The 20509-nt window shown below is 40.0% G+C and overlaps 1 pseudogene; it reads left to right on the top strand.

The window, feature by feature from the left end:
* Nucleotides 1-11101: 11101 nt before the first annotated feature.
* On the top strand, nucleotides 11102-12265 carry LOC122144083 (annotated as a pseudogene).
* Nucleotides 12266-20509: the final 8244 nt, after the last annotated feature.

Raw genomic sequence — 20509 nt, 5'->3', positions numbered from 1 at the left:
GAACAGCTTCTCACTGTGGTTTTGACTGTCAGGGGTGCTTGGTGAGAGTGAGTGAAGTGCCGTTGAGATGGGTATTCTGTTGCACCTATATTGCGGCTGAAAATCAAATGACACAGCATTCTAGTGTCACATGTGTGTTTTGATGGGCAAGTGGAAGTGCCGTGAGAGGCGTCCTCTGTTGACCTATTGCGGCGAAAAAAAAATTTTTAGGAAATTGAAATTGGGTCTAGTGTACAGGCTGATACGATTTTAAATGGGATGCAATCAGTTCAAACAATTTGCAAGTGAGGGGTGGTGGCGAAGACAATGAAGGTCGTTGGGACCGAGGCAGGGATGCATTACGGGTAACTGGTACGATGGTGGAGGTTTTGAAGACAGTGGGGACAGTACGTTTGGGCCAGGGGGGAACAGATTGAAAACTGTCCGTGAAGACGCAGCCAGTTGCTCCGCCACAAGCTTTTAAGCACCGATCCAGTAAATTACACGTTCAGGTCCAGCTGCCACTTCCGTAGCATATCACCTTACACCAGAGTGGAGTAGGGGAAACAGCTGAAGGTAGGAGCAGTGTGAGACGGCAAGTTCCATTGGGCTGATGTTCAGCTATTAGAGGGGGACTCTCCTTATTAATTATGTGATCAAAACTAGCATCTAAAGGATTGAAGCTCGTCAGAGAGAAGGCAGAGCTGGAGGGAGGGTACAATGTTAGGTGGTTATGTATCTGTGATTGTTATGCCCTTGCACTCGGGGGTTCTGAAGTGTGGAAGTATCTATCAAATACGGTTTAGTGCGAGTTTACTGTTACTGTACTGCTATGGCCTCTGAATGTACATGCATCTCTTCTTTGAGAGCAGAGCGAAACCGCATCTGTTATCATCCTGGTCATTGTGGTACAAGAATGATGTGCCACACAGTTTCAGCATCATGCACTCAATCTGACGCAACCTCATCCAGTACTGGTTGCTGCGAATTCTCTGAAGAAGTAGTCGCAAACAGATTTTAACACTTCACACATCTGATGACCCCGGAGTCCGGGTAATACTTGGGGAGCAGGAGGACAAATGAGAGTGGTCCTACCCAGGTGGGGACATTTCTGTGTGACTTTGTAATTCATTAGTATAAAGATTTCAATATGCAGGAGACATTTATGAAATTTGAAATCTTAAAAAGTGATTGGGATTGTTAAAGGTCTGATGGTGGCAGAAGTCATCTTGTAATAACACAGCAAACAATGTAAAGAGTTGTGTAAAGTGTTGTTAATAGCCTTCAGCAACTGCAGGGTTTACCATGATTTTGATCCAAACACACCTGCAGGAGGTCCAAAGCAGAAAGAGAGTTTCAGTGAAAAGCCTTTGTCCATCTGCAGGATCTGCCAGTTCGTCAATCCCTTGTTCAAGAGATCTACATAATGGACTGAATTCAGAACAGCATAAATCTGACCATGTTTGTTTGCTTGCACTTTAATTCCTGCTAATTGTCGATAGATGGAGGTTTCGCTACTGTTACGTTTGTTGATGTCCAGAAACTCACTGTACATACTCGCGAGCGAAACAAACGAATGAAAAAAGGAAAAGTCCGAAAATCAACCTGAGCCTCGCCAGTAGCCATCTGTTTAAAGTGACACTAGCGAGGGAAAGAGAGAACATTAGTACATGACAGCTGTTTACTCTAATCCCACTAAGAGGTGGGCATCCCAAGTTAAAAGGCCTATGGCAATCTTTGGAGTGCTGGTTTTTCTCGAATATCTCTCTGGTCCTGGCAAACAGTGAGTTGTCGCTCTCTCTCTGTCATGGAAACGTGTGGGCGAATACTTAGTCCAGTACGTTCTGTACTCTATGCTCAGGAATACATACTGCATAATATATAGTTCAGCATATGGCACCAATCTATATTTATCATCTCTGATATAGTTTCTTCCTACTTATAATTATATATATAACCTTATTTGAAACTTGAATTTGTTGTCTGATGGGGCAGAAGTCATCTTGTAAGAACACAGGAATGTAAGATAAAAAATGCATATCAAACACAACCTGCAGGAGGTTCTCTGTGATCTTTTTGATCTACATAATTTCCAGAAACGCTGTGACCATGTTGTTTTGTTTTAACTTTTGCTTTCGCTCTTTTTATCCTCACACAACTGCCCAGTACGTTTAGTACACTAGCGAGGGACAAGAGAGAACATTAGATGACATTTGGACCACCGGTTCATTCTCTCTCCCAGCTATCACTGCTCTGTCTTATTGGGACATATATATATTTTTATATCTACGTCAACCCATCGTGGCCATCTGAGATTCTTCAGAACGCAGTGATGAACAATGGCCACTTGAATAACCACCCGAGGCAACGGATCAAGAAAACACCACGGGAAACGTGCTGGGATTCGCAACAGACTAAAAAAAGAGCACACAGCCCTCTCTACTGAGCATTCTGCTCGCCAATGTCCATTCTCTGGAGAATAAGATGGACGATCTTAGAGCCAGGATAAGTTCCCAGTAAATAACATCCTTTGTTTGTCTGAAACGTGGCTCACGACCTCGGGTCCCCAGACTCTGTTGTAATGACGTCTGATAACTTATCTGTTTTACAGAATGGACAGAACAGTCGAGGCTGGTAAATCCAAAGGTGGAGGAGTGTGTTTCATGTTTTACAAGAAATGGTGTGACCCCAGGAATATCTCCACTCTGTCGCGCTCCTGCTCACCTCATCTGGAACATTTATCCATTATTTGCCGCCCATTCTATCTGCCCCGGGAGTTTTCATCGATCATCATTACTGCTGTCTACATTCCACAACAGGCAGACACAAGCTTGGCTTAGTTTAAGCTTCACGATGTGCTCAGTGGTTACATCAACAAACATCCTGACGCTGCTTCTATCATCGCTGGGGACTTTAACAAAGCCAACCTCAGGCAGGTTATGCCGAACATTTATCAACATGTATCCTGTCCAACCAGAGGACGGAATACACTGGATCATTGCTACTCTCAGTTTAAGAATGCCTACAAAGCTTGCTCGCTACCAGCTTTTGGAAAATCGGACAATGCCGCCATTTTCCTCACACCGGAATATAAACAAAGGCTCATTCAAGAACCCCTGGTGCAGAGGGTGGTGACGTGCTGGTCCATCCACTCTGAAGCCATGCTACAGGCGGCTCTTGATGACGTAGACTGGGCTCATGTTGCGAGCGAGTTCCTCTGACGTCAGTGAGTTCACGGAAAATAGCATTAAGCTTTGTAAACATGCTAGCCAAGCAAGCAACTGAAACAATAATTATTAGGACCTTCTCAAATCAGAAACTGTGGGTGGACAGAACATTGTGCATTGTGCTAAGCTCTCCGACATGCAGTAAGAGCCACCAAGATCCAATACAAGGAACAAATAAAGTCTCATTTTCAGCTCAATGACTCCCGACGCATGTGGCAGCGACTGAGAACCATCTGTGCCTTTGGAAATAAATCATCTGCAGAGGTGAGAGCAAGAGATCTGTTGCTGGCTGACGAGGGTAAACTCTTTCTACGGCCCGTTTTGAAAACAATCAGGCAGCGCGAGTCTGCCGATCAGCACGTCTGGTAGCAGCAGTCAGAGCAGCGATAATCATGTAAATCACTGTGTCAGAGGACAAGGTTCGGAGTGAACGTCAGGAAAGCAGCCGGACCTGATGGGATTTCTGGCCGTGTTCTGAGGTCCTGTACTGATCAACTCGCTGGAGAACGTCAAAATGGTTATCATTGAGCTTTTCAGGAACCTCTCTCCACATTCCGCGGAGAAATTACAGGAGATGGTTGACATTGCGCATAGACTTGGCCCCAAGTCTGGAAATTCCAACCCGCGGCGTATCATCGTCCAGTTTTTATCCCGCACTTACCGTGATGCAATATGGGCAGAAGCCAAACGATCTGAGATGCTGAAAACAGAAGAAAATTTCGGATCCTGGAAAATCTCACTCAGGGAAGACAAAGAGGCTAGAAACAAAACTCTGGCCACTCGTTGAAAAGGCAAGAAAGGAAGGAAAGAAAGCTGGGTTTAATGGGCCCAGTTGCTTTCATTAACGGGAAGAGAATTTCTGTGTATGATTTATAGCAGTGGTTCTCAACTCCAGTCCTCGGGACCCACTGCTCTACACATTTTGTTTGTCTCCCTTATTTATCGCACACTGATTCAGATTATCAGCTCATTAGGAAAGAGATCCATGAACTGAACTGGGTGTGTCAGATTCAGAAACATTCAAAATGTGCAGAGCAGTGGGTCCCGAGGCCTGGAGTTGAGAACCACTGATATATAGTATACCTTTTACACTTTGATTTTTCAAAAACCGATTACAATTTTATTAATTTTTTTTATGTATGTATATGTATGTGTGTATGTATATGTATGTATATATATATATATATATATATATATATATATATATATATATATATATATATTATTATTTATTTTTATTATTAACCTTTTTTGATTTATTATTGTTTTTTTTTTTTCTTTTCTTTCGGGGTCCACAACAGAGTGTGTTGACCTTCCCAAAACTTAATTCGAGCTTTATGCTCTGCATATCTTCTAAGAAGTACTTTATTTGTCGTATCTGTTTGTAACAGTTCCATTTACTCCGAGTTGAGTTCCACTACTATTTTTAGTTCGTATTTCTCTTGTTTTTCTTTGAATGTTCGGGGGCTACGTGACTTAAACAAACGAAAAGCTTTGTTTTTGTTTTGTAAATCCATGAAAAGGGACGTTTATTTTTTGCAAGAGACACACTCTTGTGTGAATGATGAAAAGTTCTGGCGTACCCAGTGGGGAAGCTCTATTTCTTTCTGTCATAACTCTAGTTCATCAGGTGGGGTCGCTATTCTACTTGATTATGGTTATCAGGGAAAAATTATAGAAACGCTTTCTTCAGGGATAGGAAGATGGATTATCTCAGTTGTTCTCTTGAATAACATTTCTTTATAATGGCTAACTTATATGGGTTCAACAATTCTTCAAACAATATAAAACTCTTCTTGATAGTATAATCCTTAATGTAAATAATCTGAAACTTAAGTATCCCTCTGCCTTCACATTAATTGGTGGTGATTTCAATGAAGCACCGGACTTTGTTGCTGATAGATTTCCATCTAGATCTGTGTCTAACAGTGTTAACCCCTTAATAGGAAAAAGTTATGTAGATGTCTGAACCTGATTGATGCACATAGATATTTAAACCCCGATAACCCCATGTTCACTTGGTTTTAAATCTGATCTTTCTCAAAAATCTCATATAGACCTGTGGCTAATATCTGACTCTTTAATTTCATATTTGACATCAGCAGAAATCTCACCCTCACCTCTAACAGATCATGCAGCAATTGATATTACTTTTTCTGATGGTGAATCTAAGCAAAGAAGAAAAGTTAGCCCTGGTTACTGGAAGTTAAATTGTTCTTTTTTACTGTCTGAATCATATTGTCAGCAAATTAGGGAAATTGCAGAGAGTGTGAAGTCTCAGGCTAATATCTCGGCCACATCTAAATGGGAGCAATTTAAATATGAATGCAGAAAAATTCTCCGTAAAATTTGGAAAAAATAGAGCATCTGTTAAAAATATAAGAAGTTACAGATTTAATTAGAAAGATGAGCCAAATTTTTAAAGAATCCCATCCTGGGAGAAGATGACAAGCAATCTCTTTATAGTTTACACAGTAGTCTGGATGATTTATTTTTACAGAAAGCAAGGGGCGCTTTCATTAGATGGAGAGCAAAATGGCTCGAGTTTGCGCTTTCATTAGATCGAGAGCAAAATGGAACCTAGAGAAAAAACGTGGAAGTAATAAGAGGATCTCCTCTCTATATATTAATAATTCACTATCTAATGACCCCTCCTTGATCTCGTCTTATGTTTCTAATTTTTATCAAAATCTATACACCTCTTCTTTCGATCTTGATGCTTCATTCTTTATTTTTCCGTAAGGTTCATTCTGTGATTCCTAAAATGAATGACCACAATAGAGAACTTTTGTGAGGAACCCTTTACTATAGATGATCTTTATAAACATAGTAAAAAAGAATGCCACACAATAAATCTCCAGGGGCCAGATGGGCTCCCATTTCATTTTTTTTACAGTCTTTTGGGACTCTATTAAGTGTCTTCTTTACGAAGCCCTTATTGAGTGTATATACCATGGTGAATTGGCAGAATCAATGAAACAAGGTCTCATTTGTCTTATACCTAAGCCTAATAAGGATCCCAATATTTTGGATAATTGGTGCCCGATCACCCTTTTGAACTCTGATTATAAATTATTGGCTTTTGTATATGCTGAAAAGCTCAAATCTTGCTTAGCAGACATAATTTCTAACACTCAGTCTGGTTTTTCTAAAAGGTAGACACATTTCTAACAATATCAGATTAATTATAGATATTTTAGATTATTCCGAATTTATAAATAAAGATGCGTCAATTTTGTTTATCGACTTTTATTAAGCATTCGATACTGTTGAGCATTCCTTTATTTTTGAAGCCCTTTATCAGTTTGGGTTTTGGTAGATCCTTTATTAACTCGATTCGTACTCTATATAACGGTATTAACAGCTGTGTCTCCTTAGCTTCCGGCACTTCTCCCCGGTTTTCGGTGGGTCGAGGTATTCGCCAGGGATGCCCCATCTCTCCTTTTCTTTTTCTATTAGCCACCGAGCTGTTAAGTTTGCTTATAAAGCACTCCAATATTCAAGGTATAAATATTGAAGGGAATACATTGATAATTAGTCAGTTAGCTGACGACACTTGTCTTTTTCTTAATAATGATTCACAAGTTTCTGTTGCCTTCAATGAATTTATTCTTTTCTCCAAAGCTTCAGGATTAGTAGTAAATCCCCAAAAAAGTGAAATTTTATATGTACACGATTCCAATAAAAATTCTGTTGATGGTATTATAGTAAAGCATCATGTAAAATATCTAGGGGTTGATATCTGCAGATCTGATTCAGACCGTCTCCATCACAATTTTCAGCCAAGGTTAGATAACATTAAAAAGATTTTATGTTGCTGGCTGCAAAGAGACTTGACAATTTATGGGAGAGTCCTGCTGACTAAGTTTATCCTGCTTTTTCCCTTTATGTTGATCAAAAAACGATTACAATGATTAACTCTCTGCTATTCCGCTTTATTTGGAAAAATAAGACCGAATATGTTCAAAGGAAATCTATAATAAGAAACCAGGAGGGTGGTCTTAATGCTTTAGATTTTAATATCATTAACCAGACTTTCAAAATTAATTGGATCAAGAATTGTTTATCTAATAACGAGTTACCCTGGTTTTGGATCCCTAATCTAATCTTCAAACGTTATGGTGGCCTTAAATTTTTATTGACCTGTAACTTTAAGTGTAGTAAGTTACCTATTAAACTGTCAAATTTTCATAAACAAGCCCTAGAATCCTGGAAGATTGCTTTTAAGCATAATCCCCACACACGTGTATTCTTTGGAACAATGAAAATATTTTGTCTGGTAACAAATCACTTTTTCTCATTGAATGGGTGAATCAAAATATCTTTTTTGTTTCTGGTTTGTTTAATGCTGATGGGGACCTTCTTTCCTTTCCTGACTTTGTGTCTTTGAAAGGTGCAATAATCTCACTAAGAGATTTTAATAAGGTGACTAAAAGTATTCCTGTCAGTTTAAAAACTTTGTTTAAAGTGCATTTATGTTATGGGTGTGTAAACAACTATTTTCCTACACTTGCGGTTAATGGTGTTTATTTATTCGATAAAAAATGCAATAACTTTTTTATTAGAAATGCTCTTTCTTCAACTCCAGGATGCCCCTCTAAAGCACAATCTAAATGGAGGATCTGTTAAAAAACTTATGGACCTTTTCTCACAAATTATTTATCCCCAGTAAAATTAAAGAACTCCATTTCAAAATTGTTCATAGATACTACCCTTGTAATTTATTTTTGAGCAGATTTTTTTAGAATATATCTTCAATGTGTTCATTTTGTAATTCTGATGAAGAATCTATTTTACCATCTGTTTTATCATTGCCCATTCTCCAAATCCTTTTGGTCAGATGTTACCATGTTAAATTTTTTTCTTGCTGTAACAAAATGATAGAATTAACAGAATCTATTATTTTTGGTGTCAGATTTTCCTTCCAAGGACATTAATCTGGAGCATATTGTTTTATTGCTTTGTCTTCTGGGTAAATTTCACCTACATAAAGCCAGAGCCATCCATTGCAAACCTAACTTTAGAATGTTTTCATCTGATATAAGTCCCTTTTTACTTCCTTTAAGAATATGTCAATTCCGTTGAACTCAAAAGTCTATTGTAAGCTATCTTTAAATGATCCTTTCTTTCCTTTACATTTTGTTTTTTTTAATCTTTGATGTCTTGTAAATTTGTGGTCTCTAACCTAACCTCTTGTGATGGTGTCCGTTTGCCCCCCTGTTGCTTCAAATATGTTGTTATTCTTTTCAACTGCAAAAAAAAAAAAAAAAAAGAAGTCAATTAGAAGCACGCACTTCCTGGGGGTCGAGCGTACTGCCAGACTCAAACTGAGCTTGATGACGTAAATGTCACGTGAGCAACCTGTCTGACAATTGTAAGTCTTCTAATCGCTGTGCCAAGAGAAATCTGAATCACCCACCAAATCTTGCAGACCTTTTTTTTTTGTTTTATTGTTGAAACACACTTATTTACAAAACACAATTTACAAAAATCTCTCATTGGGAGACTTATGTGCAGAACATAGTTAGACACAATTAAATGAAACAAATTTGGATAAAGAAAAATAAATACAAATAAATGTAAAAAATAAAATAAATTAAGCGTAGGCACTTCAGTCCATAAGGCATGACAAAATTGTTTACATACATATATTGTCCTCTATCATATTCTTAAAATAAAGATACATGGAAGCTTAACAAGTTACAATGACAAGTATTTTGAGACATCTTCACATAGCGAGTAAATGTTATCACTGGAGTCTTGCAGAAGTTTCAAAGAAAGCAAAGTATTCCCTCAGTTCAGTTTTAAACACCCATTAGGGATGGATTTTTGTTTTGCCATTTACATTTATGAATATGGTATTTACCCATAATTGTTATGATATTGTACATTCTAAAAAGTTCCTTCGGAAGGTTTTCATTACCAAGCATAGCTGCTGCTGGATAATATCCATTTATAATTTTAAATTGCATTTCTTTGATTTTAGGAGGTATAGGCCATTTCACTTTCACTTTCACTTTCATGAATTTGATGTATTTATTTGTTATTTTATCATCATAATGCCTTATTTTTATATTTTGGTCAAAATCATGAAATAGTTTACATTTGAATATTTTGCTAATACAATTATTGTTAAATTTTTTGCTATTTAGGGGAATTTGGTTTAGTTGCAGTTTAGGCAAATTTATTTGACTTTTGGAATAATGTAAATAGTTTTGTATCATCTTTAATAGGGCTATTGGTATTGCTTTACATACCTTATTATAATCCCTTATTAAACTTTGTATATTAAATTTTGTTTTAAAATCCGTAAACCTAAGAAAATTACCTTGTTCATCTAATATATCTGTGATGAAAATGATTCCATTTTAAAACCAATTTCTGAAAAAAAAGTGTTTTTTTACCTTATTGTTATCACTCTGTTGTTCCACAAGGTGGAGCCATGTGGTGTAAAATTATGAGTAAAAATACCATCTTCCAGTAATGAAGAACTTGTTTATGATATTCAGACAGTTTTACTGGCAATTTGGATACCTCGAAATCGCACTTTTAAAGAAACTCTAATCCTCCCACTTTTATCACAAAAATATTTTTGGGAATATGATACCACAGAGAGTCAGGTTTATCTAAAAAGGCTTTTACCCAGTTAACTCTAAAAACTCCAACCATAGATTCAAAATCAATTGTTTTTAGCCCCCCTTTATTATAGTCCTTTACGAGTTGTGATTTTTTTAATGTAGTGCGTTTTATTTCGCCAGATGAATTGGTAAATTATAGTATTTGCTTTTCTTATGTTTTTGTGAAACTAATATAGAGAGAATAACTTGGGTAAATTAATTTAGAAATCCCTTCTGATTTTGACAATAGGTTACGTCCTAAAATAGTTAAGTCTCTTGTTAACCAATGATTTAGGTTTCTTTTTATTTCTTCAAATTTCTCTGTGATATTTTTGGATTCTCTTATTGCCAAGTTTTTAGATAGATGAATGCCCAAGTATTTAACATTATTCTTGACTGGGGAATCATCTCCAAATCTGTCTCAGTGCAATTAATACAAGGGTGATATTTCACATTTTTTAGATTAAGGCAAAGGCCTGATGCCCTTGAAAAAACAGAAATCGCATTTAAAGCCTTCTGAAGAATTGATTTGTCCTTTAGAAATATCACTGTATCGTCAGCAAATTGGCTTATTTTCAATTCAGTGTCACAAACTTTTATCCCTTCAAGGTCAAATCTTGCAGACGTTTTGAATAATTTTGTCCCGTGTCTTTTCTGGACTCTCTGTGGGCTTCTCCCTTGACTTCATGCCTCCACGTCCCCCCGATAGCCTCATAAACTGAAAGATTGCCCTGCGAGCTTCTCCTCCTGTCCATACGGTAATCTCTCTACTGTGCGACATAGAGTCGCAGGTTATGACACAATCGTTAGCCTATTTTACAAAAACTGCTTCTACGGGGCCATACACCCCTGGCCACCACGTAGACACGCCTCTGTCTACGGGGCACTTTCTTTAGAAATAATGAATGGACAAATGGAATCTTTAACGCCTCAGATGTAAAGTTATTCGCTGTCAAAGTGACGCCAAAATGAATGGGAGTCAATGGGATGCTAGCAGCAGGTGGGGGGTCCGCTAGCCAATGGCGGCGCCCGGGGATACTTCAATACAATATGAAACCCTGCCCCCTGCCTAAATCGCGCACTCGTTCACTACCGTTACCATGGAAGCGTTTCAGTCCTTTAGAATGGGAGCGGCGTGACCCACAGTCACGTCTCCCGGATTCCCGCTCACCCATTGGCTGGCGCTCCGTGACGTCACGCGACCTGGCTGCCTTTTTTAAAAGGACGGCGGGAATCGCTCGCTTTATTTCTTCAGTTCTGCTGAGGCGAGCGTTCCTTCGCAAAAACAGCGCGATGGTGCGAACTAAAGCTGATAGCGTCCCCGGCGCGTACAGGAAAGGTGAGAGAAACCCCACAAACAGCAGCTCCTGTGATAGATGCTGTAAATATCAGCAGTGTCGATAATGATGAATATAATATCTCCCGCCAATCTGACGCGACTCCGACATGAACACATTCAGGTTACAGTAGTGAAGAACCCGCTTTTATACCTATATGAACGATATTAATCTCTAACATTTAGCGCAGCTGTTTTGTTGTACAGCAGCCCTCGGCGTTAAACTGATGCTTCCGTTAATATAACACGGATGAATAATCAAATGAGTATATGCTTCCAGCGGAATCGTCTCATTGTTATTGTTTGAACAGTAAAGCTCGTAAATGCCAGTGAGGTTTGTTTTTAGAGGAGTTTATTTAGAACAAATGAAATGGCGCCACTTTCACTTTCATCCGCGTTCGCGCCACGATGAAGCGCTCCGGAAGCGGAATTACCTTATTAATGACGAAGCGACTCGTATTGTGCTGTTTATTAATTGTTAATAAATCATTTTTCTGTATTTTTGTTTTCAGCTGTTGCCGCCTCTGCGCCCCGGAAATCCCTCGGCGCTTCCGGTTCCGTGAAACGCGCACAGCAGCGGCGCGCAGTCGGGCACGCCTGGTGAGTGCGCGCACGCAAGCCTCTCTGTCCTTTAAATGAGATGCGTTCTGGCACTTTCAGAGTTTAATGAGTCGTGCTCTGTTTTCCTGCGGGTGAAGATCTGGTGTAAATACCCGCTGTGTTTCTACAGCACAGATTGTCAAAACAGATTCAGCAGTAAAGCGTGTGCATGTAATACTGATCATCTGTTGTGTGATGTTAACTTCAGTAGAGTGAGGTTTCGAGTGGCACTGGTCAGCTGTTGGTGTTAAAATGTGTGTGTGTCTTGCTCAGCTAAGAGTAAGTACGCGGGGGGGAACCCTGTGTGTCCGCGGCCCACTCCCACGTGGCAGAAGGGCATCGGGGACTTCTTCGGCGGCCCCAGCCGGAAACCAGAGAAGGAGAACCTTCATCCCGCGTCTGATGATGATGAGGAGGAGGCAGGCGGCAGCGGCCTGGCTAAAGCGCCCAGGAAGTGAGTGCTCGGAGGACTTCCTCTTCCTGTCTGCAGTGGAGGCTTGAGTGAGACTGAGCTGTGTTCTGTGTGTGTTTCAGATCCAAGACCCATCATTGACGAAGACGAGGAGGAGGAGTGATCTCTTGATATTCAGTTCACATGTTTCAGTCCTGCTTGACTATTTTTTTAGTGTAAATCTTTGTAAATACTTTTAATAGGATGTCTCGCTCATTTTGTACAGAGGTTTAATAAAACGATTTTTCAGAGTTGTGTGTTGGTCTGATCTCTACAGTGAGTGGATGCAGTCAGATTAAACCTGCACTGAGTGTCTGATGTGTTCATGTTCTTGAACGTGTAGAACTCCAGTCATCTCTTGACTTTGAGTGTTCAGAATGTGTGTATTGTTTCAGTGAGTTGTGATTTATCAAGTAATAAAGAGTGAGTGGTGTTCCTGGTGGATGACTCCCTGCAGCTGAAGGTGTGCTCCGGCACCTCCTCAGGGAGGAATACACATTACTCTAATCAAACATGATCCACGAGCTCCGAGTCTGATAGGTGTCACTTTCAAACACTTGCATAAGAAAAAAGAACATTAGATGTTTAAATTTGTTCAATACCAAAGGATTTGTTTTGTTTTTTATCTTAATCAACATTAATGTCACTGTTTTCAGATTGTTTAATGTGAATTGATTCTGCTGGAATACACAATTTGATTCTGTTCATCTGCTGTCTCCTCTCCTGCATGTCTTGAGTTTTGTGAAGGGTTAATGGTGTCATTAGCTTTCATTAAATCAGTCTCGTGTGAATGTTCACTCAAGCATTTATATCTTAATACTGGTTTTTGTACAAAGGGAGCCACTGAACTCCACTGACCTCTTGTAATTATCATCTCAGATATGCAGTTAAATGTTTTAATGTCATTAAAGGCTCCCGCTTGTGACGAAAAGCATTTCTTTGGTGGATTTATTTATTTACTGCTGAATCGTGTTCAGTGATTTCAGTCAGATTCTGTGTTTTCAGTGAAATCACATCTGCACAACGAGGGAAAACTTATTTTTATTTCGTAAATAATGGCAAATAAAAAAGGCTTATTTCCCTGCTGGAAAAAAAACAGTGCTGGTTAGCTATGTTTTGATGCTGGTCCTTTACCAGCATCCCAGCGTCAAAACATACCTCTAACCAGCATATGCTGTTTTTTCAACAGGGTTGATATCTTTGAACATAAAACATTCATTTTATTTATTTTCTATATTAGATTTGGCAGTATAATTAGAGAAATGTACCTAAAATAAATTAAGAGATACACAAATAAAACTCAGATTAATGACAGTTTTATAGTGCACTGCAGAGATGATGTATCTATACAGAAGTAAGTGTTTCTACTGATTTAGCAAGAGTGTGCTATCAGCAAACGCAGAAATCAGCATTAATCTGGGAGCAGAGCTGTATTTACTAGTGATGAGTCGTTTTTGAACGATTCGTTCATTTTTTGAAGAACGAGTCGTCTCGGGGAGTGATTCATTCAGAAATTTTGCAAGAAGTCATAATAGGTTAATAATAAAATATTCATCATTTTGTCTTTTTGAATATTAAAGAAGCCAAAACAGTACATCCTTAAAAGCAGAAGCAGAAAGAAACCTGGAGCACACTGCGATGGATAACATTGGTGAATTCAATCCAAAATAGCTGTGTGTGAGGACAATCCCAAAAGATATGCGTATCAGTTTCATTAGGGTCACCACAAAAAGAAGAGTTTGTATCTATGCCTGATTTAACCCTTTTCAAAAACACTTTAGATGGGTAAAATCTGTCTAACAATTTGAATGAGATTTCTCTAAACTTGTAAGTCATTATGTATTTCGAAGACAGAGTCCGTACGTTTTTCCAATCAATATGATCCACCACATTTCCTCCAATAAGACACCACAATATACAGTTGTTACGATCTAATCTTATAGGGGTACGTGATGAAGGATGTGACAAAAAGCACAGTTTTTCTCCTGGGATTCCAAATGGGTCTAAAGATAAAGATAAAGTGCTGGATGATTTAACAGAGTCTCTTAAAAGCAGAACAGCTCCTTTAGGAATAGCGTCAAGGACGATGGAGAATTCTTCAGGAGTTACTGGAAAATTACATTTACATAAGAATTCTTTGTGACTTAAAATAAGACCTTCTGAGTTAAATAATGTTCCAAATAAAGTACCGGTGAGGGGTGCTTAAAAATGAATGACCATGCAAGTAATGCCTGTTTCACGAGTTCACATTTACTTATAATTATATAAAGGTTAAGCGTATTTGGCGTGCTGTCCGGGGAGAGAGCTCTGAGCCCGGCAAGACTCCCTTAAATTGTAAGGGATTTCTAGCAATACTATAATTACAGATCAATAGGAAAGGGGGAGACCACCTAATTTTGAAAAAAAAGTAGTAATTGGGGAATAAAATTCCGGATTGAGTTTGGATTACACAAAAACTGTCTTAATCGAATTAATTTTGAAAAAGTGTTGTTTCAAAGAAAGAGAAATCAAGGAAATTAAAACCCCACCTAATCATATGTGTTCTTTATTAAATACTCTTTGTTACAACATTCAGTGTATAGAAAATAACCATCATGACAGAAAATTTCATACATTTATAAAACTTTACAAAGTAAAAATCTACAATTTGAGACCAGAAATGCAGTAACTGTAAGAGTAAAATAATAATTTAATAATGATGATGATAACAATAATGACTATGCACCCGTTTGTAAGGAAGCGTGTAAATTAACTTTCTCTATCCGCTGCTGTCCACGTCACGTGACAAAAGAACGAACGATAGGATAAAGCCTTTTATACAGTCTTTTTATTATTAATTATTAACAATACAACATTAAAACATTAGGCAGTACACTTAAAACTTCATAAAGACAAAAAATATATATAATAATAATAATAGTAATAATATACACAGAGATTTGTTGCCAGGGTAACTCCAGTCTATGGTCAAAGCGTATGGGTCTGTCACGTGATGAAGGAACGACTCGAACCTGCTCAGACTGCAGTGGTTAACTCAAACACGAAGACTTTGTCAGATAAGCAGTGAAGTGAGCCAATCATAGACTGAAGACCCAGGTAAACACTGAATTCCATCTTTTCTGTTTATTGTAGCATTATAGTTTTTGTTATGGTTTGGTGGTGTGGATCAACTGTGATCACGTTGCGTAAGTACTAGTAGACGTTAGGGAAGTAACACGTACAACATTTAATTATATAGTTGATAAAATGAACGAAATGACTCTAAAAAAAGATTCGTTCATTTTGCTGAACGAGACTCAAAGGTCCGAGTCGGTAAAATGATTCCGAACTTCCCATCACTAGTATTTACTGCGGTTTTGTGATGTGCGCTCCGGACAGCGGATCTGTAAAGAGACGAAGAAGAGCAGCTCAGTGTCGCTCCTCCGCCGCTGGGGGTCAGTGCGTGGCGCTCGCTCGGCTCTATCGCTCGACTTCCGGTTGGGCTCTTCTTCTTTCTCTTCCGCTCTCCGATCATCATGGTGGGTATCAGATTGTTTGACTCCTGATAATCTACACTGTAATCCTTCTCTTTCGCCGCTCCGTTCACGAACGCAGATAGAGGGAGAGTGACCGCGGGCTTGTTTGTCGCGCCTGTGTGTGAGTAATGACGCGACAGAAGAGCGGCGCGACAGCTTCAAACCGCGATAAAAGAGCGCGAGGCGCTCCGCTCACAGCAGTACTCTCGCACAGAGTGTGTTTCTCAGCAGTACTCTCGAACCGAGTGTGTTTCTCAGCAATACTGTCGCACCGAGCGTGTTTCTCAGCAATACTGTCGCACAGAGCGTGTTTCTCAGCAGTACTCTCACACAAGTGTTTTTCTCAGTAATACTTTAACACGAGCGTGTTTATACTCTCGCACCTAGTGTGTTTGTTTTTTCTCAGCAGTACCTCCACACAGAGCGCTGTTTCACAGTAACAGCGTTTTATCGCGCTACACCTGATCGATATTGAGGATCTGACCGGTTCAGGTCTGTAGAGCTCTGTTGCTCGGTTTCGTAATCAGACACACAGCATTAAAGCCCGTTCACACAAGAACGAAAACTGTAAAGATAATGATAATTAGCGTCTGTTTATTCTAAGCGCACCAGGCGTATGTGCTTTAAATTCGTGCCGTGTGTTTGATTAGTCCAGCTGTTCTGACTGGTTTCTGAGCTGTGTTATAAGTGTGTTTTTAGGGGCTGTGTTTCCTTCTCCGCAGGGCCGCGTCAGGACCAAGACGGTGAAGAAGGGCCGCTCGGGGGTCATCATCGAGAAGTACTACACCCGGCTGGGCAGCGACTTCCCACACCAACAAGCCGCGTGTGCGAGGAGATCGCCATCATCCCCAGCAAGAAGCTGCGCAACAAGATCGCTGGGTAAGCCGTCGCACTGCATGCTGGGACACCGCACAGCTCTATAGTCAGTGTGAAGCGCTTCAGTGTCTCGCTGAGGGTTCTCCATCTCTTTAGATGCATTAACGAGCCTGTTAGAATGCACTCGGACACATCAGATGATTCAAATAGAGCAAATATCTGTCAGTGGGGAATGAAAACTTGTTTCCCTTTGAATGAGATTTGGTTTTTCAGAGCACACTGGCAGATATTTGTTCTTATTTGAATCATAAGCTCACTTTCATTTGATCAGTTTTTCTCATGGAACATTGAGTTCATGTTTGGTTCTTCAGCAAGCGTATCTTGATTTAAGGATCTGCACTGGAAAACGAGACATGAACACTGAGGAGAAGCGTCAGCAGTGTGATCATGGAGCAGCAGGAAAAATCACTTCTGTTAGTGTTTGTGAGCAGAGAATATTCAAGCTGTCTTCTGTAATGGAAATGAAAAGTGATGGCGATCTGTTGGAAGGAAGTCTGAAAGTGTCAGTAATAAACATGACAAGTTTTACATTTAAAGACCATACTGAACGCACCTGCATGTCCATCAGTTGAAAAATTTTCTTTTCTTGTTCTGAAAAAGCCTTGCATGCTCCTTCATAAACCTGTAGAAAAGCCTGAGTAGACCTCTCAGATCAGCCCTCTACCAAAGGTTCATCAGTCATCGTCGTTAACGAGCAGCGAGTCAAACCAGGGCAGGCTTAAAATCAAATTAAATCGTCAGTCCTGTGTCGAAAGTTGACTGTGTGATGACCCGTCTCCACGGGTCATTGAGTAGAACAGGAAGACGCAACAAGTGAAAGACTTTCCCGTGTTTGCTGGACTGTCTGTTCCTCACCAAACCCTGACTCTTTCACACAGTCTTTTACCGAAACTCAACTGAATGTCTTTGTTTTGATGACACGGACCAAAAATTATCTGATTCATCTAATTACAATAAGACGCAAATAAAAACTGAGCTGCATGTAAAATGTTTTAAATTGCACATAACGCAGTTTGTTTTGTTTTTTACTCATATGACCTCCATTAGTTTCTGCTTCAATATCTTTTGTTAGTACATACAACATTTCAACAGTGGCTGTAATTACTTGGCTTTCAAGACGTATTTTATTTAAAACATTAAATATGGAGTGGAAACAGGTTACCTGTAACGATACAATGCAAGTAAATAGAGTGCCTATACATGAGCAAAATGCTTATCTTTTAGAAGTTGGCTTGATTACACGTGTTTATGAGACACACAGATGTCCGTCCTACAGGTAAATATGCTACGTTATGAATATCTACACACCACATTAAAGAGGCAGAAAACACACAATTGTTAATTGGGATTGTATTTAGTGATAAAAATTGACAAATGAGGCTTTATTCCATATTTAAAATAGCACATTTTATTAGCAATCAATGGATAGGAGACGTTATGTGGCTAAAAAATAACGTTGATCTATCATCGAAACCTCTCATTATGATGACCACAGACTTAAAGCAGAGAATGGATATTGATAACGTAGCAATGGCTATGAACTCCTCGCTGATGTCCCGTCAGTGTATGTGTGACCCTGGGAGCACAAAACCAGTCATAAAGTTCAATTGTGTCTGAAATTGGACACAGACATTATAACATAACATCATCTGAAAAGCTCGCAATAAATACTCTCTCCGTTGATGATCCTTAGGAGGACAAGAGTTTGTCTTGAGATACACGATTTGTGAAAATTCTGGATCTGAGGGAGCAAAAAAACTAAATATTTGAGCAACTCTCTTTAAGTTTGTCCACATGAAGTTTCCTTAGCAAGGCATATTACTAATCAAAATTAAAGTGGGTTGATATGTACGTAGAAATTTAACCAATACATCGTCATAGGAACGATAGATCTGTACTGAATGTCCTACAGCAAGTTTTGGCATAAAAGAAAACTTGATCAATTTGGACACATACAATGTAAGTGTATGTCTATTGCGACAAAATAATACCATTTCTCACTCTGATGACTGCTTCGGTGCTGCAGGTACAAAAACACGTGGTTTTAGTGAATGCAAGCTAGTGTAAGTGGAAGGAACGAGTGGTACTCGGGCAGGTACGTCACCACCTGATGAAGCCGCATCCAGAGAGTCCATATCAGCGGAATCTCCTCCATGCTGCAGGAGGAGGAGCGGAGCGCAGAGACAACTACGTGCCCGAGGGTGCGTCTCTTCCTTCTGTCTGTTTGTCTCTCCATCTTGTCTGTTCACCTGCCTGCCATACTCCGTCCTGCCTCTCCGTCTGCCCCTCGGTCTGCTCTCTCGTCTGTCTCTCCGTCTGTCTCTCCGGCTGTCCTGTCCCTCTCCGTCTGTCCCTGCCATCTCTGTCTGTCTCTCCGTTCTGTCCCTGTTACTGTCCTCATCCTACCCTGTCGGGTTTTTGTACACTCTCTTCCATCTGTCCTGTTTCACCCCCCCCTCTTTATCCACCCCTCCGTCCGTCTGCCTCTCCGCCTGTCTGTCTCTCCGTCTGTCTGCTGTCTGGTCTCTCCGTCTGTCTGTCTCTTCATCCGTCTGAGTCTGTCTCATTCTCCGTCCTAGTCCTGTCTCGCTCCGCATGTCTTTGTCCTCGCCTCTCCGCTCGTGTCTCTCCGGTTGTCTCTCCAGCTCCGTCATGTCCCTTTGTCTCATCCACTGTCTGTCCTGTCTGCCTCCTCCGTCTGTCTGGTCGGCCTCACCCGTCCTGTCTGTGTGATGAACCTGTCGCGAAAGTGACTGTGGAGCGACCGTCCCTCCAGGTCATTTGCGATAGAACAGGGAACGTGATCAAGTGAAACGATTTTCCCAAGTGTTGCTGGACATTCTGTTCCTAGACACACCTGAAATCTTTCACCACGATCTTACAAGTGAACACTCGGTATCTGATGCTTTTGGACAGGCTGCACTGTGACGTGTTTTAAAGTGGTTTGATCTAGGATACTCGTTACTGGCCCCAACCTGCGCTCTCTGATAGAATAGAGAAATGTGGTTTTCTATCTGCAGGTCTCCGCTCTGGAACCAGGAGATCATCGAGGTCGACATGACACAAGGAAATGCTCAGCTTCTGTGGAATTTGTTCAGTCCCTCGTCAGTCCTGTTGACTGAGAACCTGTGTCGAAAGTGACTGTGGGAGCGGGGTCTGGTCTCCCGGTATTTATAGAACAGGAGAGCAAGTGTGAAAGACTTCCCGTGTTTGCTGGATCCTTTTCCAAACCCCGAATCTTTCACCCCACGGTTGTTTTGCTGCAGCTAATGATTTCATTTATAAAATCAACTAATCTAATTTTTATTGAAGCCTTAATGTAAAAGGTCCTATGACGTTCAGCTTTTGCCTTGGTTTTGAGCTATTTGATGTGAGCTAACAATGAAACACACTATTTTTGGGGTGAATTACCTTATTTCTTCAGTGAGCAGAGACATTTCTGAGTTGAAACAAAATGAAATCATGATACATTTATTCATACTGTGATGTAAAAACTGGGGGCCCGAAAATAGAGATTGAATCAGTTTCAGTCCAGCTCGGTGGTCTTAGTTGCAAAGTGTTTTGGGATCTGGGTTTATGTAGAGCAGCTGTTCTGGGATCTACCCTCCTGCAGAGTGCAGCTCCAAACCCTGATCAAACAAAAGGGTCTGTTATAAGTGGGCCCCCCGGGGTCCTACTTAGCAGCTTCAGGTGTGTTTTATCAGGGTTCAGGAAAAGCTAGATCTCCAGAACAGGGTTTAACACACCAGATTTAGAGAATCTTCTGATTATTTAACGAAATTTAACTAAACACCAGACTGCATTTGGGCCCAAAAGTGGAGGTGTTTGGTTTGAGTGGCCCTGTTTCATTGGGCTTAGACATGAGAGCGCCTCTGACTCTTAGTCATTCATTTCTCTCTAAAAATTTT

Source organism: Cyprinus carpio, unplaced genomic scaffold (genome assembly GCF_018340385.1).
Source record: "Cyprinus carpio isolate SPL01 unplaced genomic scaffold, ASM1834038v1 S000006585, whole genome shotgun sequence".
Lineage (NCBI taxonomy): Eukaryota > Metazoa > Chordata > Actinopteri > Cypriniformes > Cyprinidae > Cyprinus > Cyprinus carpio.
This window is presented reverse-complemented; position numbering and strand designations above follow the sequence as displayed.